Raw genomic sequence first — 26,568 nt, forward strand, 5'->3', positions numbered from 1 at the left:
CTCGGAGTGCAGGGTGTGGGGAGACTGCAGATTCCAATCGGTGAGTATTTTTCCGCCGATTCTGAGTGGACGGGGTCTGATCTTGGGGAGTGACGGCGGTGGAATCTCCCCCATAGGCGGACGCTCTCCGGACCTGCATCGATCCTGCAGGTTCGGGACCTTCACAGCAGGCCCGTGACGCGGAGGACCCGGTGAAATGTTCCTGTGAGCGGTGCGGGTCAAAGATCTTATAGCAAAGCTATAGCTATATTTTTGCTATAAGATCTTTGGTGCGGGTCGTGGCGCCGGGACCAGATCCGCCCATTACGTTACCGGGTGTTGGGGGTTTCTTCTTCACCATGTCCGCATCCGAACCACCGCGTGGATGGATGCCCTTGGCCAATGCGGTTTTCATTATTCCATGATGCACAAATTGACCCACCGGCTCATTTAGAAACATAGAAAATAGGTGCAGGAGTAGGCCATTCAGCCCTTCGAGCCTGCACCGCCATTCAATATGATCATGGCTGATCATCCAACTAAAGTGTCCTGCCTTCTCTCCATACCCCCCTGATCCCTTTAGCCATAAGGGCCACATCTAACTCCCTCTTAAATATAGCCAATGAACTGGCCTCAACTGCCTTCTGTGGCAGAGAATTCCAGAGATTCACACCACTCTGTGTGAAAAATGTTTTCCTCATCTCGGTCCTAAAAGATTTCCCCCTTATCCTTAAACTGTGACCACTTGTTCTGGACTTTCCCAACATCGGGAACAATCTTCCTGCATCTAGCCTGTCCAACCCTTTAAGAATTTTGTAAGTTTCTATAAGATCCCCCCTCAATCTTCTAAATTCTAGCGAGTACAGGCCGAGTCTATCCATTTCACACGGTTCCATTGTACATACCATCTCGTCCATTCTGACAAGGCATTGAGTTACAGAGCTGACACACATTCTTGGAAGCGGGGATCTTGACCACCGATTCTACCGGTGACAGAATTATAAATTGTGCTTTCTGCAATTTCACCCTTCTACAACATGGAATATGATGTTTCTGTTCACCCAAACTGAGAACGCTTCCTGCCCAAGCTACCCCTTCTGCAGCCACTATCAACTGCAACCGCGGGCGTTGCAACGCCTGCCCCTATACGCCCTCCCTCTCTTTCATCCAGGGACCCCAGCAGTTCTTCCAAGTATAATAAACATTCATGTGGACCTCCTCTACCCTAATCAACAGCATCTGGTGTTCCCGATGTGACATCCTGTACATTGTCGAGACTAAGCGTAGACCCGGCGAGAGTTTAACTGAACATTTGCGCTCGGTCCGCCACGGCAATTGCTGAGCTTTGTACCTTTTTGTCGCCGGACTCCTCCATTGCTACTTCTGCATGCAAATTGAAGGAACAGCACCTCATTCAATCTTCATACCGTTACAAATTAAATTTGAAATCTCCAATTTTAGGTAACTGCAGCTTTCTTCCAACTCAAACCTGTGGCCCATCTGCGCTCTCACTTATTTCCATCCAGCTCTTCCCGCTTCCCGCTACTCTCCTTCCAGATTCACAATCCGCAAATCTTCAAACCTACCTTACACCTACTGTTCTTATTTCTTGCACAGTGACATTATTTTTGCATGCAGGCTTCGCCATTTCCAAAGTCCAAAGCCGGTCCACCCGCGAGTTCGATATACTGTAGCAGTTCCTGTGAACCGACGTCCCTCTCCTCTCCTCGCCCAGCCATCATTGTGGCCCAGGAGACGCCTCCTGGAAGGCACTGGAGACATTACCCCAGTTCATCCTCCAACCCAGCCCACTCATCGCGCCTGACATCTCCAGCTCTCTCCCGGTAAAGCTGTCCGATGAACCTTTGATCGGGTTTGGGCAGCGTCCTGTAGAGATGAAACGGATGATTCTCCCGTGAAGTGGGACTAGAGGTGGTACTACAGACATCACCTGACATCATGGAGACCCTGCAGAGTCCAGGCCTGGGATATAATCCTTCTATTCTGGAAATTAAACTCCAGGGATGTGGTGGAATGTACCATGGGAGCAGTGGGGACTACAGTTTCCAGCAGATTTGGGACGTTTGCAGTTGGCCCATGAAATGGTTTATTCCCCGTTCCAGCACGTGGGGAATTTGGCAATGGGTAACATGATGGTATGGAAGCTTTTGTCCTGGATGGCAGGGTTGTGGGAAGAATAGGGGCAGCAGAGTGCGACAGTAATTCCCAATCAGTGGGTGTTTTCCCTCTTTCTCTGTGAGTTGAAGCCTCCAAACAGGTGAGTTGTGGATGTTTGGTCTGGAATACCGATACGGTGATCAGGGGTTTTGAAAGCTTCAGGGATCTGGCACAAATTATGAATTGCTCCCTTGGATAGATCAGACAAAGTGTTATGGATGACAGGGCAGACATGAAGATCTAGGTGGTCTACTCCTGCCTTGATTGTTTGTTAGTTTGCTGGGGTACACCATCTTGTTTGGATGGGGTGTTTTCCACATCTCCGCTGCACTGCAATGCTGTTTATTGGTTCACAAGGCAATGTCTTTCTTCACATTCAATTGTCACCTGATGGTTCTGTTAATCTTGTTTATTCCAGAGCTACCGAGTTTGTGATCGCCTGTCATGGCTGAAGGTGGAGACTGGGGAGGTGATTCAGTGGCCTCTACATCAAAGAAACAAAAAGGTTTGTCTTCTGTGACATATATATGATGCCCTGACAGTGCGTGTGCACCTGATGTAAGAAATTATGTTCACACGGAAGTGGGAATAGGGAAGGGGCTGAGCACAGACATCACAGTCACAGGTGGGCGGATGCAGAAATCGTCTGATAAATCAGCACTCTTTTTGGAAACAAATTCTTTGAGTTACCGCAAAAGTTAAATCAGAATATCAGAGTCCAGAATCAGATTCTACGCAAAGATGAGCCTTTGACCCATTTGCTACCTGTCAATTTATCTACACTAATCCCATTTCTGAGCCCATAGTCTGTCGCCAACTATCAATTTACAGTTCAAATGCACATTCAGGTGCCCCTGTGACAATGTTGTGACAGTGTACCTGCCTCCAACACCACCTCAGGCAGTATGTCCCAGACTGCAGCCATCACTGCTGAAAGATTCTTCCTGAAAGATCATCCTCTAAACCTCATGGTGCCCGCATTAAATCGATGGAGAATTATGAAAAAAATGCTATGGAGAAAAATATTTTTGCCATTGACCCTATTTTTCTCACAGTATTATGGACTTCTGGATCACTGCCTGTCCGCGCCAGTTTCAAGGAAGACGACTTAAATCACTCCAGTCTCTGCTGATAAGTGAAATATTCATTTCCGAGCAATACCCTGATGAATCTCCTCCACATCTTATCCAGTGTAAAGGCATCCTTCCCACAGTATGGAGATCAGAATTGCACATACACCTCCAACGTAAGGCTTAATCAACTCCCTATAAAATTCTATCGCCTCCCTGCACTTGCATTCAATGCTGCAGCTAATAATAAGAATGTTAGAAACATAGAAATTAGGTGCAGGAGTCGGCCATTCGGCCCTTCGAGCCTGCACCGCCATTCAATATGATCATGGCTGATCATCCAACTCAGTATCCCGTACCTGCCTTCTCTCCATACTCCCTGATCCCCTTAGCCACAAGGGCCACATCTTACTCCCTCTTAAATATAGCCAATGAACTGGCCTCAACTACCCTCTGTGGCAGAGAGTTCCAGAGATTCACCACTCTCTGTGTGAAAAAAGTTCTTCTCATCTCGGTTGTAAAGGATTTCCCCCTTATCCTTAAGCTGTGACCCCTTATCCTGGACTTCCCTAACATCGGGAGCAATCTTCCTGCATCTAGCCTGTCCAACCCCTTAAGAATTTTGTAAGTTTCTATAAGATCCCCTCTCAATCTCCTAAATTCTAGAGAGCATAAACCAAGTCTATCCAGTCTTTCTTCATAAGACAGTCCTGACATCCCAGGAATCAGTCTGGTGAACCGTCTCTGCACTCCCTCTATGGCAATAATGTCCTTCCTCAGATTTGGAGACCAAAACTGTACGCAATACTCCAGGTGTGGTCTCACCAAGACCCTGTACAACTGCAGTAGAACCTCCCTGCTCCTATACTATAAGAATGTTAAATGTTGTCTTACTGTGTGTTGCTGACTTTAGGGATCTATGGATTTGTACGGGTGTTTCTCAGTAGACTCTAGGCCCTTGCAATTCATGGCGAATATCCTGGTTTTATTTATCCCTCCAACATGCGTCAACTTGCCCTTATCAGGATTACATTTGAAATGCTATTTCTCCGTCTAACATGTTGCCTAATCGTCCATAAATACTGGTTCAAATCGGAAAGGCCAAAATCGGGAATACTTGGAACAAAATTATCAAATTATCTCAAAGTAACGCATCCAAATTTTATATTAGATATATGGAGATAACATAGCACCAGATTCAGAAGGGTTTCGGCCCGATACGTTACCTATTTCCTTCGCTCCATAGATGCTGCTGCACCCGCTGAGTTTCTCCAGCATTTTTGTGTACCAGATTCAAGGACAGCTTCTTCCACGCTCTTATCTAATTTGTAAATGCAGCTAGGGATGTATTCCTGTCCTTCCAATTTACCGTTTTACCTATTTACGTCTACCCCATCAAGGACATTGCACTTTGTCCAAGGAACTGATCAGCTTTGTTTAATCTGTTCCTGAGTTTAAATTGATTGGGTCTGTGTTGGTTTATCCGTTCTGTTTGGATTATTACATGTAAAACCAAGCTTTTCACAGCACTTCGGTACATGTGACATTAATGCACGTACAGTGAAAATGAATGCATGACTGGGGAGTTGGTGTATGGGTCGGAGATTCAGATATTTGGACAATTTGGATCTTTTCTGGGATATATGTGACCTGGAGACGATGAACCTGAACTGGAAGGAGATTTACATCCTGGTGGCCAGTTTGGAAAGGGCTGCAAAAGAGGATTTAAACTGATTGGCTGCGGACAGAGTCAAAAGTAGTATTCAGACAGTTTGAACTGAGATGTCAGTGGACTTTGTGACCAATGACGACAATTCAATTAGCTTTGAAACCCTGTGTAAAAGAATAGTTCTGGTCTTCAATGTAAAATTTTAAATTAAGAGGTTTTTAAAATGATGAGAGGGATAGACAGAGTTGACGTGGAAAAGCTTTTCCCACTGAGAGTAGGGAAGATTCAAACAAGGGGACATGACTTGAGAATGAAGGGACTGTAGTTTAGGGGTAACATGAGGGGGAACTTCTTTACTCAGAGAGTGGTAGCTGTGTGGAATGAGCTTCCAGTGAAAGTGGTGGAGGCAGGTTCGTTTTTATCATTTAAAAATAAATTGGATAGTTATATGGACGGGAAGGGAATGGAAGGTTATGGTCTGAGCGCAGGTATATGGGACTAGGGGAGAATATGTGTTCGGCACGGACTAGAAGGGTCGAGATGGCCTGTTTCCGTGCTGTAATTATTATATGGTTATATTGGTGGTGGGAGTCCAACTTTGACAGTATGAGATAGGAACAATCATTGGACTAAGTAGTATGTGGGCAAAGGGACGTCTGAAAGGGGAAGTTTTTAAATTGAGATAGTGAAATTTCAAGATATGCATGTTGTCAGTGAAGTACAAGTGAGGAACCCAGGATGATGAGAGAAATTTAGGCTCTGGTTAGGGAAAAGAGAACATGGGTTAGGTATAGACTGCAAGGATCAATGCTTTCCTGGGAGAAGTGTGAGAAGTTGAGGAGCATACATAAGAACAAAAACAGGAGGGCAAATAGTGTGAACATGGTGGTACTTATAATTAAGGAGAAGTCAAATAAATGTTACACGTATATTAAAGGGAAAGGGGTAACTATAGAGTGAAATGATACCCTCACTGGTCATCTATGTGTGGAACTGCAGGAGATGGGCAAGGTCTTCCATTACAGTTTCTCCTCTGTATTTATCATGGAGAAACACAAAATCTTGAGTGCAGTTGTATTACAGGCGAAGTGGTGCTGGATGTCCTTACCTGTATGAAGATAAGTAAATCTATGGGGCCTGTGATTAGATGTATCTAAGGCCACTGTTGAAAGTCAGAGAATAAATTGCAGGAGGACTGGCTGAGATATGTGAATGATCGTTAACTGTGGGTGAAGTGCTGAACATTTGAGGGTAGATAATGCTGTGCTTCTGTTTTAGAAGTGTTGCAAAGAAAATCCTGATAGCTCTAGACAAGGAACCACGAGAAGAATGAAAACTACAGAGTAGTTAGCCTAATGTTTGTGGTAAAACAGTTACGGATATAAAGTGGTAAAATGTATGTGTATTTGAAAAGACAGATATTGGCGATAATCACATTGGTTTTGGCTTTGGAGGTCGTCTTTCACTAATTTGACTGGCACTTTTGAAGAATAAATGCGTAGGTTGATGAGGGCAGGGCCAGAGACATAGTTTGTATATATTTCAGCCTGTAAGATTCCCTGCGGTAGGTTAGATCGTATGGTGTCTACGGGGTTGCCGAACTGCATACAGTATTGGCTTGATGACTGGAAGCAGATTGATGGTGGAAGATTGCTTTTCAGACTGGAAGCCTGTGAATGGTGCGCCACTTAGGCTCCATGTTGGGCCCACTGCTGTCTCATCTGAAGAAATGAATTCAGCGGCGATGTTAAAGTATGATTAGTAAGTTTGGACATGTAAGTTTGTGAAGTCGAACCAGGATAGGACCTTCACGTTGAATGGAAATGCCTTGGAGAGTATCCGGTACAAGTAAATTCCCAAAAACTGGCATCACGGGTAGATAGTGGTGAAGGCGGATTTTGGTACGCTGGCCTTAATCATTCGGGATATTCAATATAAAAGTTGGAACGTATGTTGCAGTTGCACAAGACCTTGGCTGCACTTGCATTCTGCTCAGTTTAATCACCCTATTTCAGTAAAGATAGCATTAAGATGGAAGGTTGTGCAAAGACGATTTACGCGGATGTTCCCAGTTCTAAGGGCATGAGCCGTTGAAAGAGGTTGGGCAGGCTAAAATGTTATTCTTTGGTGCGCTGGAGGCATTATTCTTTGTTCATCTCGAGTGTGGTGCTCTTCGGTCTGTCCAAACCTTGTTGGCCGCCCAGTTTTTGGTCGCCTAATTATAGGAAGGATGTCAACAAAATAGAGAGAGTACTGAGGAGATTTACTAGAATGTTGCCTGGGTTTCAGCAACTAAGTTACAGAGAAAGGTTGAACAAGTTAGGGCTTTATTCTTTGGAGCGCAGAAGGTTAAGGGGGGACTTGATAGAGGTCTTTAAAATGATGAGAGGGATAGACAGAGTTGACGTGGAAAAGCTTTTCCCACTGAGAGTTGGGAAGATTTAAACAAGGGGACATGACTTGCGAATTAATGGACAGAAGATTAGGGGTAACATGAGGGGGAACTTCTTTACTCAGAGAGTGGTGGCTGTGTGGAATGAGCTTCCAGTGAAGTTGGTGGAGGCAGGTTCGTTTTTATCATTTAAAAATAAATTGGATAGTTATATGGACAGGAAAGGAATGGAGGGTTATGGTCTGAACGCAGGTATGGGACTAGGGGAGAATACGTGTTCGGCACGGACTAGAAGGGTCGAGATGGCCTGTTTCCGTGCTGTAATTGTTATATGGTTATATGGTTAAATGTCCAAGGGGGATTCCACCAGGGATTCCACCAGCTGAGCAGCAGCCTAACCAGCAGCATGTGCGTTTTTTTTTTAAACTTTTTGTTATTTTTAGTATGTCTAAATGTATGTCTTAATTTTTCTTGGTATGTTTTCATGTGGGGGCTGGGTGGGGTGTATAGGGGGAAACTGGTTATGGTTACCTACCTCAACGGAGATGCGACTTTTCGCATCTTCGCCCCTCCTCGCGGCCTAATAACTGGATTGTATCTTTGCTGGATTGTTACGGCCTCCCAGACCAGAGACGGGGCCAGAGTTTCAAACAGCAGGCGCGGAGGACTTACCATCGTGGAGCTGACGATGGCATACTTTGCCGAGGATCGCCGGGTTGGAGCTCCAACCACTGGGCCTGTTTACTTTAACATCATGGAGCAGGTCTGCGGAGCTTCTAGCCATGAGAGCGGCGCAAACTTTAACAACACGGAGCCTGGGATCCTTTGCCAGGGATTGCCAGTGTTGTAACTCCATCCAGTGGGCGCCTGTGGGCTCATTGTGAAGCTAGGGTCTCCGGTAAGAAGCAAGTGGCCGATTCGGGAACTCCAAGCCGACGTCGGAGTTTCGATCAGCCCGACGAGGGGGCCTGTACATCTGTAGCAGTAACTGGGGTGGGATCAAGGCCCTGACCAGGGGTGAACAAAGGAGGAAGATGACTGAATTTTATTGCCTTGCATCACAGTGAAGAATGCTGATTGCATTCTGGTGGCTGTTTATGTTAAATTCCATTGTGTACTGTGCTCTCTTTACTCCAGGGGAGGTCGTCGAGGAAAAAGAGGGCCACCAACAACAGTGGTACCCAGGGGAGATGGGGGTGGGGTGGCGTTATTGACCTGGATCGCCGCTGTGAGCAGCAGATAAAACTGTTTGATTAACTCGGCGACTCATGCGTACTGCCTGGTTGTGGTCTGCTGTACGATTTTATCCAGTTATGTGCAAAACAAAGCAGTTCACTGTAACTAGGTTCATGTGAATAAAGTATTGTGGAATATTGAGATTGATGGGTGATCTTATAGAGATGTATAACATCATGAGGGGGTAATAGATAGGGGGTATGCACAGGTATTTTTTCTCAGAGTAGAAGAATCTAAAGGGCAAAGGCTTAAGGTGAGAGGGGAGCCATTTAATAGGGACTCGAGGGTTAACATCTTCACAAAGATTGGTGGGTATATGGAACAAGCTGTCCGATGTGGTAATTGAAGCGGGTACTATAATAACATTTCATAGAGTTATAGAGTGATACAGCATGGAAACAGGCCCGTCAGCCCATCTTGCTCACACCGGCTACAATGTCCAGCTAGACCTGTCCCACCTGCCCGCGTTTGGCACATACCCCTCCAAACCTGTCCTATCCATCGACCTGTCTAACTGTTTCTTAAACGTAGGAAAAGTCCTTTCCTTAACTACCTCCTCCGGCAGCTTGTTCCATACACCCACCACCCCTCAGATTCATATTAAATCTTTTCCGCAAAAGACATTTGGACAGAGCGGTTTAGAAAGATTAAGGTTAACCCGTAGATTGATGGGACCACTTCGATTGGGGCATTTTGGTTGGGTTGAGCCGAAGGGCCTGTTTTCTTGCTCTGTTTCTAAGATGATCATTAACTTCCACTTGCCCCAGAATGTCAGCAGATTACTGCCGGATATTCGGAACCTGTGGTTTTCTCAATTTGAAATTTCTCTGCAACTTGCAATTATTGTTTTTTTTCAGGTGGGAAATTAACTCAAGTGCGCAATTTCCTCAAAAGACTTAGGCCACGCACCTCATCAAAGAAGGATGGTCAGAACACAGGAACAACGACAGAAAAGCAAAGACGGATTGAGAACGGAACGTTAATGGAATGTGAACCCGCCGAAGAGGAAAGTGAACAATGTCAGTCCCGAGGGAGAGGAATAGGAGACGTGGGTCACGGCCCTGGAACTGACCCAAGTGGCAAAGTCCAGCATGACCGAGATTCATCAAACAAGGAATCATCGAGTCTCATCCAAGGACCAGGTGAGTGAAATTGGAGGGAAGTGGATCCTGCAGAATGGTGAAGACTAGGGACAGAGAAGAGAAAAAAAACAAATGGGTTTGGGCGCGGGGAAACGGGAGATAGGAATAATGGTGTAGGAGTGCTGACTAGACCAATAATATTCTGCAAGGATCAGTTCTGGAACCTCCACAATTTCTAAACATGTCTAAACCAGAAGGCTTTCGACAAGGTCCCACATAAGAGATTAGTATACAAACTTAAAGTACACGGCATTGGGGGTTCAGTATTGATGTGGATAGAGAACTGGCTGGCAAACAGGAAGCAAAGAGTAGGAGCAAACGGGTCCTTTTCACAATGGCAACCAGTGACAAGTGGGGTACCGCAAGGCTCAGTGCTGGGACCCCAGCTATTTACAATATATATTAATGATCTGGATGAGGGAATTGAAGGCAATATCTCCAAGCTTGCGGATGACACTAAGCTGGGGGGCAGTGTTAGCTGTGAGGAGGATGCTAGGAGACTGCAAGGTGACTTGGATAGGCTGGGTGAGTGAGCAAATGTTTGGCAGATGCAGTATAATGTGGATAAATGTGAGGTTATCCATTTTGGTGGCAAAAACAGGAAAGCAGACTATTATCTAAATGGTGGCCGACTAGGAAACGGGGAGATGCAGCGAGACCTGGGTGTCATGGTACACCAGTCATTGAAAGTAGGCATGCAGGTGCAGCAGGCAGTGAAGAAAGTGAATGGTATGTTAGCTTTCATAGCAAAATGATTTGAGTATAGGAGCAGGGAGGTTCTACTGCAGTTGTACAGGGTCTTGGTGAGACCACACCTGGAGTATTGCGTACAGTTTTGGTCTCCAAATCTGACATTTTTGCCATAGAGGGCATGCAGAGAAGGTTCACCAGACTGATTCCTGGGATGTCAGGACTGTCTTATGAAGAAAGACTGGATAGACTTGGTTTATACTCTCTAGCATTTAGGAGATTGAGAGGGGATCTTATAGAAACTTACAAAATTCTTAAGGGGTTGGACAGGCTAGATGCAGGAAGATTGTTCCCGATGTTGGGGAAGTCCAGGACAAGGGCTTAAGGATAAGGGGGAAATCCTTTAAAACTGAGATGAGAAGAACTTTTTTCACACAGAGAGTGGTGAATCTCTGGAACTCTCTGCCGCAGAGGGTAGTCGAGGCCAGTTCATTGGCGATATTTAAGAGGGAGTTAGATGTGGCCCTTGTGGCTAAGGGGATCAGAGGGTATGGAGAGAAGGCAGGTACGGGATACTGAGTTGGATGATCAGCCATGATCATATTGAATGGCGGTGCAGGCTCGAAGGGCCGAATGGCCTACTGCTGCACCTAATTTCTATGTCCACGATTTGGTCAAAAACGTAGGTGGACGAGTTTGTAAGTTCAAAAACAATGGAACCATTTGCAGAATTGTGGATAATGAGGAAAGTTGTCAAAAGATCCGGAATGGACATTAGGCGGCACAGTGGCACAGCGCCGGACACCTGGGTTCGATCCCGAGTACGGGTGCTGTCTGTACGCAGCTTGTACGTTCTCCCCGTGACCTGCGTGGGTTTTACTCCATGATCTTCGGTTTCCTCCCACACTCCAAAGACGTACAGGTATGAAGGTTAATTGGTTTGGTGAATGTAAAAATTGTCCCTAGTCGATGTAGGATAGTACTAATATGCAGAGATCGCTGGTCGGAGCTGTCCTGGTGAGGCGAAAGGGCCTGTTTCTGCGCTGTATCTCTAAATTAAACTAAACATGTTGGAAATATAGTCTGAGTTAAGGCAGACGAAGATCGGATTGCTTTCTTTGAGTAATGAAGGCTGAGTGGCGGCCTAACAGAAGTACATAATAAAAGGGGCATAGATCTTATCAGTCTTGTTCCCAGGGGGGGATATCTCTTACTGGAGAGAGGAACATTTAAAGGGGACAGGCTGGACAAGTTTGTACGCAGTATTTGGTCGGTGCCAGAGGAGGTGGTGAAAAAGCTGTGTAGACTGACAGATGACTGACACAGTCAGGGAACAGAGGGATCCAGTCCATGAGAAGGTAGATTGGGATTAATTCAAATTGGCATGATATTGTTGATGCAGATATGGGGCATCAAAGGACCAGTTCCCGTGCTGCACTATTCTATGTTCTATGCAAGTTTGGCTTCATTAATACAAATCATAAAGTCATAGACTCGTACAGCAAGGAAATAGGCTCTTCGGCCCAAGATGCCCCATCTGCACTGGTCCCGCCTGCCTGCATTTGGTCCATACCCTTTTAAACCTTCCTGATCTGTGCACCTGTGCAAATATATTTTAAATGTTGTGGTATCACCTGCCTCAACTACCTCCTCCGGTATCTCGTTCCATATATCCAACATGCTCTGTGTGAAAATGTTTTCCCCCACATTCCTATTAAATCTTTCTCCTCTCGCCTTCAATCTATGTTCTCCGTTTCTTCATTCCCCTACTCTGGGTCTAAGACACTATTCACCCCCCCCCCCCTTCACGAACTTATCGGCCTCAATAAGATCATCCCTCATCCTCCTGCGCTACAAAGAATAAAGTGCTTACATGCTCAACCTCTCCATGTAATTCAGGCCCTCGAATCCTGGCAACTTGCTCTTACATGCTCTTAAGTCTTCTCCACACCCTTTCCAGTTTGGTAACATCTTTCCTATAACAAGGTGTCCAGAACGGAACACTACTCTAAATGTGACCTGGCCAAAGTCCTGTCCACCTGTTACATAACATCCCGACTACTATACTCAATATTCTCACTGATGAGCCCTGTCATTCACTAAGGTCCTGTCCTGCTTTGACTTCCCCAAATGCAACACTTTGTGCTTACCTGTATTAAACTCCATTCAACTTTCCTCAGCCCAACGGATGAAGACCCCTTTGCATCATTTGATAACCATCGTACTAATCATGCCTTGTGTACTCATCCAAATCTTTGATATAAACTACAAACAGCAATGGGGCCAGCAACGATCACAGGCCTGCAGTCTGAAAAACAAACTTCCACCATCACCCTCTGCTTCCTTTCATCATGAATTCTCTGTCCAGTCAGCTAGCTCTTCCTGGATCACTTGCGATGAAACCTTACAAAGCAGCCTATCATGTGGAACGTTACCAAATACCCTGCAGTCCATAAAAGTAAAGCCTCTGGCTTTTCCATTATCAATCTTTTAAGTTACTTCAGAAAATTCAATCAGATTTGTGAGATATGATCTCCGACTTACAAAACTATGCTAACTATCTGTAATCAGCCCTTTATAGATATATCATTCCCCTCAATATTCTCCAGTCATTTGCCTACCACAGACGTTTGGTTCACTGGTCTATGCCTTGCAGCCATTCTTAAATACAGGAGCTGATGGTCACCCACATCCTTTTATCCTGGTCTTTGGTCATGACCATCTCGCTGTTAGTTTTGTCCAAAGGGTCTCTCGGTTGATCGCTGGATCGTCCATCTGCATCTCCAATTCACAAATACAGCCAGCAAGGAGCGGTACTGAGACACATTTCCCACGGGTTTAGTCACCAGGGACACCAGCAGTTGCACGACATCCATATAACCATATAACCATATAACAATTACAGCACGGAAACAGGCCATCTCGGCCCTACAAGTCCGTGCCGAACAACTTTTTTCCCTTAGTCCCACCTGCCTGCACTCATACCATAACCCTCCATTCCCTTCTCATCCATATGCCTATCCAATTTATTTTTAAATGATACCAACGAACCTGCCGCACCACTTCCACTGGAAGCTCATTCCACACCGCTACCACTCTCTGAGTAAAGAAGTTCCCCCTCATGTTACCCCTAAACTTCTGTCCCTTCATTCTGAAGTCATGTCCCGTGAAGCTGCAGGAGGAACGTTGCATCATTCCACCTGCCTCTTGACGGCACTGAAATAAGAGACAACAAGCTCAAAAATCTCACTCAACAGCCTACTCAGCAGGTTCAACAGACTGGACCTTTATCTCCTGCCCCTCACCTCAGACTCCTTTCCGAGGACTTGTGAGCCGAAGACTCGCACTTGCCCTGTACACAGCCTCTCTAAGAATACAACTACTCCCAACAGGGTGCAGCTTGCCTTTTTATTAGTTGCTCAATCAACCTATTTCGATGATCCAAACAATCCGCGCCATATTTTCAAGTGCCCTGCTAAACTGTTAAATCATCACATCCACGCCATTAATATAGGTTTTAAACCTGGGAGACCCAGCACTGGCCTTTGAAGCATCGGTCTAATTATTGACTCATTGATCCAAATGAATGGGCTGTCAGGCAAGTGCACAGTGTTATGCTAGACGGTGTAGGAGCTGCAACATATTTTGACGTGTCCCTTGGGGAAAGGTTTAAATGTGAAGACGTGAGTCGCTCAGTGCAAGATTTCAATACTGTTACACCACCAGACCACAGGATGGAAATGGCTGATTCAGTTTAGTTTCTGGTTTAATAACCATATAACCATATAACAATTACAGCACGGAAACAGGCCATCTCGACCCTTCTAGTCCGTGCCGAACACATATTCTCCCCTAGTCCCATATACCTGCGCTCAGACCATAACCTTCCATTCCCTTCCCGTCCATATAACTATCCAATTTATTTTTAAATGATAAAAACAAACCTGCCTCCACCACCTTCACTGGAAGCTCATTCCACACAGCCACCACTCTCTGAGTAAAGAAGTTCCCCCTCATGTTACCCCTAAACTTCAGTACCTTAATTCTCAAGTCATGTCCCCTTGCTTGAATCTTCCCTACTCTCAGTGGGAAAAGCTTTTCCACGTCAACTCTGTCTACCCCTCTCATCATTTTAAAGACCTCTATCAAGTCCCCCCTTAACCTTCTGCACTCCAAAGAATAAAGCCCTAACTTGTTCAACCTTTCTCTGTAACTTAGTTGCTGAAACCCCAGGCAACATTCTAGTAAATCTCCTCTGTACTCTCTCTATTTTGTTGACATCCTTCCTATAATTAGGCGACATCCTTCCTATAATGTTGACATTCCACGCCTCTTCCCCTCCCCCCAAACCTACCCACTCCCACCCCCAACAGCGGGAGATTGATAATGGTGTATAGTGGTTCACGGTTCACTTGGTAATCTTTTTCTACTTGTCTTAATCATTGTCTAATCCCACTATTATTATTCGGTTTACTGCAGGGCAGCAGAATATGGTAACACCCATCCACAACATTGCTAAAGTTGGAAACAGAACTGCGGCTCCAGTCACCTCAACAACAAGGAAGAACACAGGTGTGTTGCAGAATTCTTCACAATATAAATGTTGTCTTGATATCTGGTTTGCATCTAATGCATGGTCCACAGGTCAGAAGGATAGGGAATTAAGGAAGGGACTGAGAAAGAGAGGATGTTAACATCTGCAGGCCGTAGTTGAAAGGACAGAGGGAGTGATCGTAGAAGTTATGAATCATCCTCATTGAAGAATCAGATGTGCATTAATGCAGTGACTGGGGAGAGGCTTTCTGAGAAAGTGAAGAGTATAAGTTATAACCATATATAAACCATATAACAATTTCAGCACAGAAACAGGCCATCTCGGCCTTACAAGTCCGTGCCGAACAACTTTTTTTCCCTTAGTCCCACCTGCCTGCACTCGTACCATAACCCTCCATTCCCTTCTCATCCATATGCCTATCCAATTTATTTTTAAATGATACCAATGAACCTGCCTCCACCACCTCCACTGGAAGCTCATTCCGCACAGCTACCACTCTCTGAGTAAAGAAGTTCCCCCTCATGTTACCCCTAAACTTCTGTCCCTTAATTCTGAAGACATGTCCTCTTGTTTGAATCTTCCCTATTCTCAAAGGGAAAAGCTTGTCCACATCAATTCTGTCTATCCTCATCATTTTAAAGACCTCTATCAAGTCCCCCCTTAACCTTCTGCGCTCCAGAGAATAAAGACCTAACTTATTCAACCTATCTCTGTAACTTAGTTGTTGAAACCCAGGCAACATTCTAGTAAATCTCCTCTGTACTCTCTCTATTTTGTTGACATCCTTCCTATAATTGGGCGAGCAAAATTGTACACCATATTGCAGATTTGGTCTCACCAATGCCTTGTACAATTTTAACATTACATCCCAGCTTCTATACTCAATGCTCTGATTTATAAAGGCTAGCATACCAAAAGCTTTCTTTACCACCCTATCTATATGAGATTCCACCTTCAAAGAACTATGCACGGTTATTCCCAGATCCCTCTGTTCAACTGTGTTCTTCAATTCCCTACCATTTACCATGTACGCCCTATTTTGATTTGTCCTGCCAAGGTGTAGCACCTCACATTTATCAGCATTAAACTCCATCTGCCATCTTTCAGCCCATTTTTCCAAATGGCCTAAATCACTCTGTAGACTTTGGAAACCCTCTTCATTATCCACAACACCCCCTATCTTGGTATCATCTGCATACTTACTAATCCAATTTACCACCCCTTCATCCAGATCATTGATGTACATGACAAACAACAAAGGACCCAACACAGATCCCTGAGGCATCCCACTAGTCACCTGCCTCCAACCCGACAAATAGCCATCCACCATTACCCTCTGGCTTCTCCCATTCAGCCACTGTTGAATCCATCTTGTTATTCCTGCATTTATACCCAACAGTTGAACCTTCTTAACCAACCTTCCATGAGGAACCTTGTCAAAGACCTTACTAAAGTCCATATAGACAGCATCCACTGCTTTACCCTCGTCAATTTCCCTAGTAACCTCTTCAAAAAATTCAAGAAGATTAGTCAAACATGACCTTCCAGGCACAAATCCATGTTGACTGTTCCTAATCGGACCCTGTTTATCCAGATGCTTATATATTATCTCTAAGTATCTTTTCCATTAATTTGCCCACCACTGAAGTCAAACTAACAGGTCTATAATTGCTAGGTTTACTCTTAGAACCCTTTTTAAACAATGGAACAACATGCGCAGTACGCCAATCCTCGGGGACTATTCCCGTTTCTAATGACATTTGAAATATTTCTGTCATAGCCCTGGCTATTTCTACACTAACTTCCCTCAATGTCCTAGGGAATATCCTATCAGGACATGGAGACTTATCCACTTTTATATTTTTCAAAAGTGTCAGTACTTCTTTTACTTTGAAACTCATAGTATCCATAGCTACCCTACTCGTTTCCCTTACCTCACATCATTCAATATCCTTCTCCTTGGTGAATACCGAAGAAAAGAAATTGTTCAATATCTCCCCATCTCTTTTGGCTCTGCAGATAGCTTCCCACTCTGTCTCTCCAATGGACCAATTTTATCCCTCGTTATCCTTTTGCTATTAATATAGCTGTAGAAACCCTTTGGATTTACTTTCACCTTGCCAAAGCAACCTCATATCTTCTTTTAGCTTTTCTAATTTCTTTCTTAAGATTCTTTTTACATTCTTTATACTCCTCAAGCACCTCATTTACTCCATGCTGCCTATAATTATTGTAGATCTCCCTCTTTTTCCGAACAAGATGTCCAATTTCCCTTGAAAACCAGGGCTCTTTCCAATTTTTACTGTTTCCTTTCAACCGAAAGTTGGTGCATAAAACATGGTGACTCTTGTGTTTGGACACTGTTGGAGTTATTATGGTCCAAGTTGTGCCTCAGAGTCATGGAGGCACATGGCATGGAACAAGGCTCTTCGGCTCACCTTGAACATGTCAAACAACATGGCCGATCTACTATAGTCCCACAAATCTGCGTAAGGCCCATGTCCCTCTAAACCTATCCTATCCATGTACCGGTTTCACCATAAAATCCCCTACCCCACCTGAAACCTATGTCATTTGTTTCTTGATTTCCCTCCTCTGGGTAAAAGACTGTGTGCATTAATCTATTATATATAATAGATAGTGTATCACTTCCTCTCCTGATCCTCGTGTATAGGAGGTTGGTCACTGGACTTGGGTACACATGACAAAGTATAGAAACATAGAAATTAGGTGCAGGAGTAGGCCATTCGGCCCTTCGAGCCTGCACCGCCATTCAATATGATCATGGCTGATCATCCAACTCAGTATCCCGTACCTGCCTTCACTCCATACCCCCTGATCCCCTTAGCCACAAGGGCCACATCTAACTCCCTCTTAAATATAGCCAATGAACTGGCCTCAACTACCCTCTGTGGCAGAGAATTCCAGAGATTGAATACATTGAAGCCAGGGAGCATGAGGCCACAGAGAGTGGAGCGATGGTGATGGGTGGGACAGACTTGGGTGAAGGAGAGCAATTGCAAGGTTTCTATTCTCCATGAGTAAGATGGGTGGTTCATTCATGTAGAAAATAATCCTAGGGAGATTAGTTGGCATCAACTGCAGTGTTGTCTCGAATGATAAGTGCACCTGCACCTCTTCATCAGTGCATCTGTCTACTGTGTTTTTGCTGTGAATTGTTCTCTGTCTGAACACCGGCTATGGAGATGATCACACTTCCCCAGTGCCCACCTTTCCCAGGTCACGCGCTGTCTCATCCCCCTTGGGCCCATGCCCCCTGGGTCACACTGTCATATCCTCCCCGGGTCAGACTCTATCTAACCCTTCCTGCTCACACGCTGCCTCAGCCTCCCCGATTCTTCAGGCTGGTTGTCGGAGGCAGCTGTAAACTGGCAGCGAGGAGCGGCAACACATAGCCTGGCAAGTGAGATGGAAATTATTGAGGAGATTGTTTTGATAGGTAGGTGGTTGGATAAAGGCTAGAGATGAAAATTCAAGGTGTTAGGCAGAAAGATTGAGAGTTGGAGATTGTGAAAATAAAGCAAAGAATATAGGAGGCAGGAAATGGGGAGGGGGGAAATCGGTGCTAGACAGCAGAGAGGGTGGGGGGGGGGGGGGGGGAAATAATGCGGGCATGCGGTTTGGATTGTTACTTACAATTGGAGAATTCAATGTTCATACCACTGGATTGCAGGCTACACAAGCGGAATTTGAGGTGCTGTTCCTCCAGTGAGCATGTGTCCAAGGTCAGAGACGTTACAATGGGAATGGGAAGAGAGTTAAAATGGTTGGCAATTGGAGAGACGAAGCATAGACTCATAGAAACAGAAATAGAAATTAGGTGCAGGAGTAGGCCATTCGGCCCTTCGAGCCTGCACTGCCATTCAATATGATCATGGCTGATCATCAACTCAGTATCCCGTACCTGCCTTCTCTCCATACCCCCTGATCCCCTTGGCCACAAGGGCCACATCTAACTCCCTCTTAAATATAGCCAATGAACTGGCCTCAACTACCCTCTGTGGCAGAGAGGTCCAGAGATTCACCACTCTCTGTGTGAAAAAGGTTCTCCTCATCTCGGTTTTAAAGGATTTCCCCCTTATCCTTAAGCTGTGACCCCTTGTCCTGGACTTCCCCAACATCGGGAACAATCTTCCTGCATCTAGCCTGTCCAACCCCTTAAGAATTTTGTAAGTTTCTATAAGATCCCCTCTCAATCTCCTAAATTCTAGAGAGTATAAACCAAGTCTATCCAGTCTTTCTTCATAAGACAGTCCTGACATCCCAGGAATCAGTCTGGTGAACCGTCTCTGCACTCCCTCTATGGCAATAATGTCCTTCCTCAGATTTGGAGACCAAAACTGCACGCAATATTCCAGGTGTGGTCTCACCAAGACCCTGTACAACTGCAGTAGAACCTCCCTGCTCCTAGACTCAAATCCTCTTGCTATGAAAGCCAACATACCATTCGCTTTCTTTACTGCCTGCTGCACCTGCATGCCTACCTTCAATGACTGGTGTACCATGACACCCAGGTCTCGCTGCATCTCTTAAGCTTTACTCGTGTTTAATAGACTCGTTGCTGTTTTGCTAAACTCTTAAGCTTTACCCGCCAATTCCTACTGGATTTTCCGGATGCTAACCAGTTTTACTCCTCGCGCAGAATTCTCCCTCCCTTTCCACATACATTAATTCATCTTGCTTCACAATTTGCAACTGTTTCACTCCTGTCTTTTCATCTCTGACCTTTGTCCAATTATCAGCCGATCAAAAACTCCCCTCACCTGCATCCACCTTACTTACCAGGCTTTGACCTGCCCCTCCTCTTGTCCACATTTCTCCCCGCTCACCGCCACCACAATCAGCCTGAAGAAAGGTCCAGACCAGCACATTGTCTTATTCCTATATTCTGGTTTGATCATTCTAATAGGGGGCAGGAACAGTCAGGATGAGGGTTGCTGTTGTAGCTGGAGCCAAGGGGACTGCTTCAGATGGTGTTTAATTTCTCTCTTTGAATACACAGATCTAACGCCTACATTCTCTGAGCTTCTGACACAGTGGAACGACTACCAATTTTTCCAACTGACAAAATTCTATCGGGAGAGACTGAAACAGGCGATTGAAGAAGGGGTTGAAAGTCTCGGCTTCATGATGAGACGGCAGGGATGCTTCAGTGAACAAGAACTCAGGGTAAGTGGAAAGAACACGGCGACTTCTGTTTCCTGTCACAGTACTGATGGCATCGAGGGGGGAAGAGTCAACAATGCCAGTCCCACTCACCTCGCACTCCCTGGGTTGAACAGTGCAATGGAGACACTGATCTCTGATCAGTTTGCATCCTTTGCAATAAAACCTGTGACCTGGGGATTTCTGAGAATTGTTCATTCTGATCCAGCTGTTCTTCCTACACATGCATCTTAGCACAATGGTCTGGAAGCAGTAAACCAGAATCAAATGTGATAGTACTGTTCAAGTGTCATAAGATTCATTGGTCACAATTAGTTCAGTTCATTAAACCACAGAGGACATTAGGCATAAGCACCAGGAACTTCGGATGCTGGTTTACAAAAAAACACACAATGTGCTGCTCAAAAGAACTGTTTATGGAGGTGCTGTGTTACCTGCTGAATTTGTCTAAGACATTGAACTGTTCGTTTAACATTCAATTGAAATAAAATAAACAAAAGTACATTTGCTAAAATCTACCATATCAACAAACGTCAGTTATTTACGCATCTGTGGGAAGAGAAGCCGAGTTAATGTGCAGTGAGAAGGGATGATGAGCTGGAGGAAATGTACAAGAGAGGGATGTCTTTGATCGGGTAAAACTGGGGGTAGGTATAGAAATACAAATGTTAACTGGTCAATGAGTGAATGCTGGCTCACAGAGGGTAAGAATGTTGATGAAAGAACATAATAGCTTCCAAATGCAGAGCAGGATGGAATGCAGGTTGGACTGGACACGTCCATTCCTAGTAGGATACAGTCCATGTGAGACCAAAAGGAATTGGATTAATTTCACATCAGTTTCAACACAGCCATCATTGGCCTGAATGGCCTGTTCTCGTGCTGTACTATGCTGTGTTCTCGGACACTGTCAGGTGTGAAGTGAGTTTCACACAGTCAGGACTCTGGGAGTACACAGATTGTCAGCACAGTGCCATGGGTGAATGAGGAGGCAATCCAATGCTCGCCACTATGCTCAAAACTACCATAATATTCCATCACTGAACAGCTAATTCCCTCCCCATTAGCATTGTCTCAGTCACTTCTCAATATATTCATTGTTGTTCTTCACAGAGTGTCGCTGAGCTGGCGGTAAAGGGAAACCGCAGAGACAGTTCCATACTCTTCCTCAGTCTGGTGATGGAGAAAGGCAACCATGCCCGGCGGGTGATGTGGGAATCCTTTGTGAAAATGCAGAATGAATTACCAAAGCTGCACAAAATACTGAAAGAAATCCAGGAGCTCGGTACGTAAATCAACACACTGAACTGAATATCACATTGAAACACTGGAGTTACCAATGTTATTCAAGTCTGGTTTAATGAATGCTCATTGATTTGAACAGGTCCTGATCCACAAGAATACATGGACATCGCCAGAGGTTTGGCTGAATTACCCTCTCATATGGAAGGTGAGTGTTGAAATGTACAGTTCACACCAACGACTTGTTAGAATTGATGTAATACTGAAACTATGTTCATAGATTTGGCGAATTGGTAATCAGACGATCAAAGGTTGAAGAATTTTTGGGACTGAGGCGGGAATTCACTATGGATTGCCACTTCGTCAGTACATTCAGGTTTAATTTAACTTGGTTTAGTGTATTGTCACTTGAACCGAAGTGCAGCAAAAAGCTTTTGTTGCATTCTGCTTAGTCAGCAGACAGACAATATCTGATTATAATCGAACCATTTACACTGTAAATATACATGATAAGGGAATAATGTTTAGTGCCAGGTAAAACGAGGAAACTCCGAGCGTAACCAAAGAGGTGGATAGTAGTTCCTAGATCATCTGATCTCTGATATACACTGAAAACATTACATCGCATTATATAACCATATAACAATTACAGCACGGAAACAGGCCATCTCGACCCTTCTAGTCCATGCCGAACACATAATCTCCCCATGTCCCATATACCTGCGCTCAGACCATAACCTTCCATTCCCTTCCCGTCCATATAACTATCCAATTTATTTTTAAATGATAAAAACGAACCTGCCTCCAGCACCTTCACTGGAAGGTCATTCCACACAGCCACCACTCTCTGAGTAAAGAAGTTCCCCCTCATGTTACTCCTAAACTTCAGTCCCTTAATTCTCAAGTCATGTCCCCTTGTTTGAATCTTCCCTACTCTCAGTGGGAAAAGCTTTTCCACGTCAACTCTGTCTATCCCTCTCATCATTTAAAAAACCTCTATCAAGTCCCCCCTTAACCTTCTGCGCTCCAAAGAATAAAGCCCTAACTTGTTCAACCTTTCTCTGTAACTTAGTTGCTGAAACCCAGGCAACATTCTGGTAAATCTCCTCTGTACTCTCTCTATTTTGATGACATCCTTCCTATAATTAGGCGACCAAAATTGTACACCATACTCCAGAATTGGCCTCACCAATGCCTTGTACAATTTTAACATTACATCCCAACTTCTATACTCATGCTCTGATTTATAAAGGCCAGCACACCAAAAGCTTTCTTTACCACCCTATCTACATGAGATTCCACTAGTCCACTATTTGAACAACTCCAGGCGTTAATTGTACATGGCTTTGCAATGTATCAGGTTGTGGATGAGATCTGTGAAATCCAGTGCACACCCAGAGAGACAGTGTATGCAGTGATGCCCCACACACTCCTGGTAGAGTCCTGACACACTGTGTAACCCCACACACTCCTGGTGGGACCCTGACACACTGTGTAACCCCACACACTCCTGGTAGGACCCTGACACACTGTGTAACCCCACACACTCCTGGCAGAGTCCTGACACACTGTGTAACCCCACACACTCCTGGCAGAGTCCTGACACACTGTGTAACCCCACACACTCCTGACAGAGTCCCTGACACACTGTGTAAGTCCTGACACACTGTGTAACCCCACACAGTCCCCTGGCAGGAGCCCTGACACACTGTGTAACCCCCCACACTCCTGGCAGAGTCCTGACACACTGTGTAACCCCACACACTCCTGGCAGGACCCTGACACACTGTGTAACCCCACACACTCCTGGCAGAGTCCTGACACACTGTGTAACCCCACACACTCCTGGCAGAGTCCTGACATATTGTACAACCCCACACAGTCTTGGCAGGGCCCTGACACACTGTGAAACGCCACACACGCCTGACAGGGTCCTGACACACTGGGAAAGCACACACACTCCTGGTAGGGCCCTGACACACTAACTCCATGCACTCATCGAGTCATATAGTCAAGTCAAGAGAGTTTATTGTCATGTGTCCCAGATAGGACAAATACATTCTTGCTTGCTTCAGCACAACAGGATATCTATCTAAGGTACACAAAATTGCTGGAGAAACTCAGCGGGTGCAGCAGCATCTATGGAGCGAAGAAAATAGGCGACGTTTCGGTCCAAAACCCTTCTTCAGACAGATGGGGGGTGGGAGGGGAGAAGGAAGGAAAAAGTGGAGGAGGAAGAGCCCGAGGGCTGGGGGATGGGAGGAGACAGCTCGAGGGTTCCATACCAGGGCATCGGAAATGTCCTCGTTCTTCAAGGAACGGGGGTTCCCCTCCGCCACCATATATGAGGCTCGCACTAGGGTCTCATCCATACCCCGCAACACTTCTCTCTCTCCCCATCCCCGCACTCGCAACAAGGGCAGAGTCCCCCTGGTCCTCACCTTTCACTCCACCAGCCGGCAAATACAACACATAATCCTCCGCCATCTCCAACGTGACCCCACCACTCGCCACATCTTCCCATCTCCCCCCATGTCTGCCTTCCGCAAAGACCGCTCCCTCCGCAACTCCCTTGTCAATTCTTCCCTTCCCTCCCGTACCACCCCCTCCCCGGGCACTTTCCGTTGCAACCGCATGAAATGCAACACCTGTCCCTTCACCTCCCCCCTCGACTCCATTCAAGGTCCCAAGCAGTCGTTCCAGGTACGACAAAGGTTCACCTGTATCTCGTCCAACCTCATCTACTGCATCCGCTGCTCTAGATGTCAGCTGATTTACATCGGGGGTTGGGGATCGTTTCGCCGAACACCTCCGCTCAGTCGGCAATAACCTACCTGAACTGCCGGTGGCTCAGCACTTCAACTCCTCCTCCCATTCCCAATCCGACCTCTCTGTCCTGGGTCTCCTCCATTGCCAGAGTGAGCAACACCGGAAATTGGAGGAACAGCACCTCATATTCCGCAGCTTGCATCCTGATGGCATGAATGTTGAATTCTCCCAATTTTGCTGTCTCCTCCCCTTCCTTAACCCTTGAGCTGTCTCCTCCCATCCCCTCGCCCTCGGGCTCCTCCTCCCCTTTTTCCTTCCTTCTCCCCTCCCACCCCCCATCAGTCTGAAGAAGGGTTTCGGCCCGAAACGTCGCCTATTTTCTTCGCTCCATAGATGCTGCTGCACCCGCTGAGTTTCTCCAGCAATTTTGTGTAGCTTTGATCTTCCAGCATCTGCAGTTCCTTCTTGAACAGGATGTCTATCTGTCTCTGTCTGTCTGTCTCTGTCTGTCTCTGTCTGTCTGCCTGCCTGACTTGTGAATGCCAGCCTTTAATTCGTTGCTACGCCAACCCCTCTCTCCTCCCTTTCCCTCTCTCCACTCCCCTCTCTCCTCACCCGTCTCCCACCTCCCTCCCCCGCGACAACCCCCATCCCTCTCTCCCCCACCTCTCTTCCCTACCAATCTCTGCCTCTTCCACCACTCCCCTTACCCGTCTGCCCCTCTTCCGCAATCTTATCCTCCCCCCTCCCTCACCACTATTCCCCCTCTCTCCCCCCGTACCCCCCTCCCATCCCACTCTTTCCCTGCCCCCCTACCACTGTTCCCCTCCCTCCACACTCTTCCCCCTCTCCCTCCTCCTTCCCCTCCCTCCTCCCCCTCCTGCCTCCTTCTCCCTCTCGCCCCTTCCCCCACCCCTCTCTCCACCCCCCTCTCCATCTCCTCCCACCCCCTTCCCTCTCTCCCCCCCCCCCCCCTCTCTCTCTCTTCCCCCTACCCCTGTGCCTCTTCCACCACCCCCCCACCCCTCCCCTCCCTCCCCGCTTTCACCACCCCTCACTCCTGGTGAACGTTCCATCATGTGATGTCACAATGCCCAATGCTCACAGATGTCCAATCGGAATGGAGTCATTTACATATGCCTTTGCAGGAGCCCCAGCCCCGCCCCCTCCCCCGCAGCATGTGTCGAAGCGCGTCGTCACGTGTGTGGGAATAGAGAAAGAGGATTGGGGGTGATAGGGAATGGGGAACAGATGGACTGTCCCTACCCCTCCCCCTTCTTCTCTCCCTCCCTACTATTTCCCCTCTCTCCGCACACCCCTCTCCCCCTCCCTCCACACTCTTCCCCCTCTACCCCTACCCCATCTCCCTCCTCGCCTCCCTCCCCCCTCCCCCACAGCTCTCTCTCCCCCTCCCCTCTCTCCTCGCCTCCCCCACCCCTCTCTCCTCCCCCTCTCCTCACCCCTCTCCCCTCTCCCATTCCCATTCCTCTCCTCTCCCTCCCCCCTCTTCCCCACTACCCCACCCCTCCCCCCCCCCCCACCCCCCTCCCCTCTCCCTCCCCACCCCCTTCCCCCTACCCCTCTGTCCCTCCTCCACCACTCCCCCCTCCCCTCCATCCGCACTCTTCCACCTCTCCCCCTTACCCCACCCCTCTTCCTCTCCCTCCCCCCCCCCCTCTCTCCTCCTCCTTTCCACCTCCCTCCCCCCCTCCCCCCCACCCCTTCCCCTCTCTCCCTCTTCCACCACTGCCCCTACCCCCCTTCCCTCCCCTCTGTCCCTCACCCCTCCCCCCCCTTTGTCCCTCTTCCACCACCTCCCCCTGTCTCTCTTCCACCACTCCCCCTACCACTCTCCCCTCCCTCCGCCCTCCTTCCCCTCTCTCCACCTCCCCCCTCTCACCCCACCCCTCTCCCTCCCTTCCCCCTCTGCCCCTCACCCTCCCCCTTTGTCCCTCTTCACCACTCCCCCTGTCCCTCTTCCACCACTCCTCCCTACTCTCCCTTCCCCTCCTCTCCCCTCCTCCCCACTCTCCCACTTCTTCCCCCCCCCTCTCCCTCCCCACCTCTTCCCCCCTCCGCTCTCTCCCCCTCCCCCTCCTCCACCCTTCCCTCTCCTCCCGTCCCCCACCCCTCTCTTCTCCTCTCTCCCCCCCCCTCCACTCCCTCTCCCCCATTCTTCCCCCCCTCCACCCACACTCCTCCCCCCTCTACCCCATCTCACTCTCTCCCTCCCTCCCCCCTCCTCACACCTCTCTCCCCCAGAGCTATCTCTCCTGTCTCCCCTCACCCCTCCTCCCCCCTCTCCATCTCTCTTTTCCCCACTCCTCTCCCCACCCTCACCTCTACCCCACCCCTCCCCCCTTCCCCTCCCACCCCCCCTTCCCCCGCTCCTTCTCTTCCACCTCTCCCCCTCCCCTCCTAAAACCCCTCTCATTCCTCCACCCTTCCCCTCTCCCCCC

The 26,568-nt window shown here is 47.1% G+C and overlaps 1 pseudogene; it reads left to right on the forward strand.

Annotated features, from left to right (window-relative positions):
- The first annotated feature begins 4 nt into the window (after nt 1-4).
- The window catches only part of LOC129716454 (NACHT, LRR and PYD domains-containing protein 3-like), a 40,142-nt pseudogene continuing 13,578 nt past the window's right edge, over nt 5-26,568 (forward strand).

The sequence above is a fragment of the Leucoraja erinacea genome, unplaced genomic scaffold (genome assembly GCF_028641065.1).
Source record: "Leucoraja erinacea ecotype New England unplaced genomic scaffold, Leri_hhj_1 Leri_239S, whole genome shotgun sequence".
In the NCBI taxonomy this organism is placed as follows: Eukaryota; Metazoa; Chordata; class Chondrichthyes; order Rajiformes; family Rajidae; genus Leucoraja; species Leucoraja erinaceus.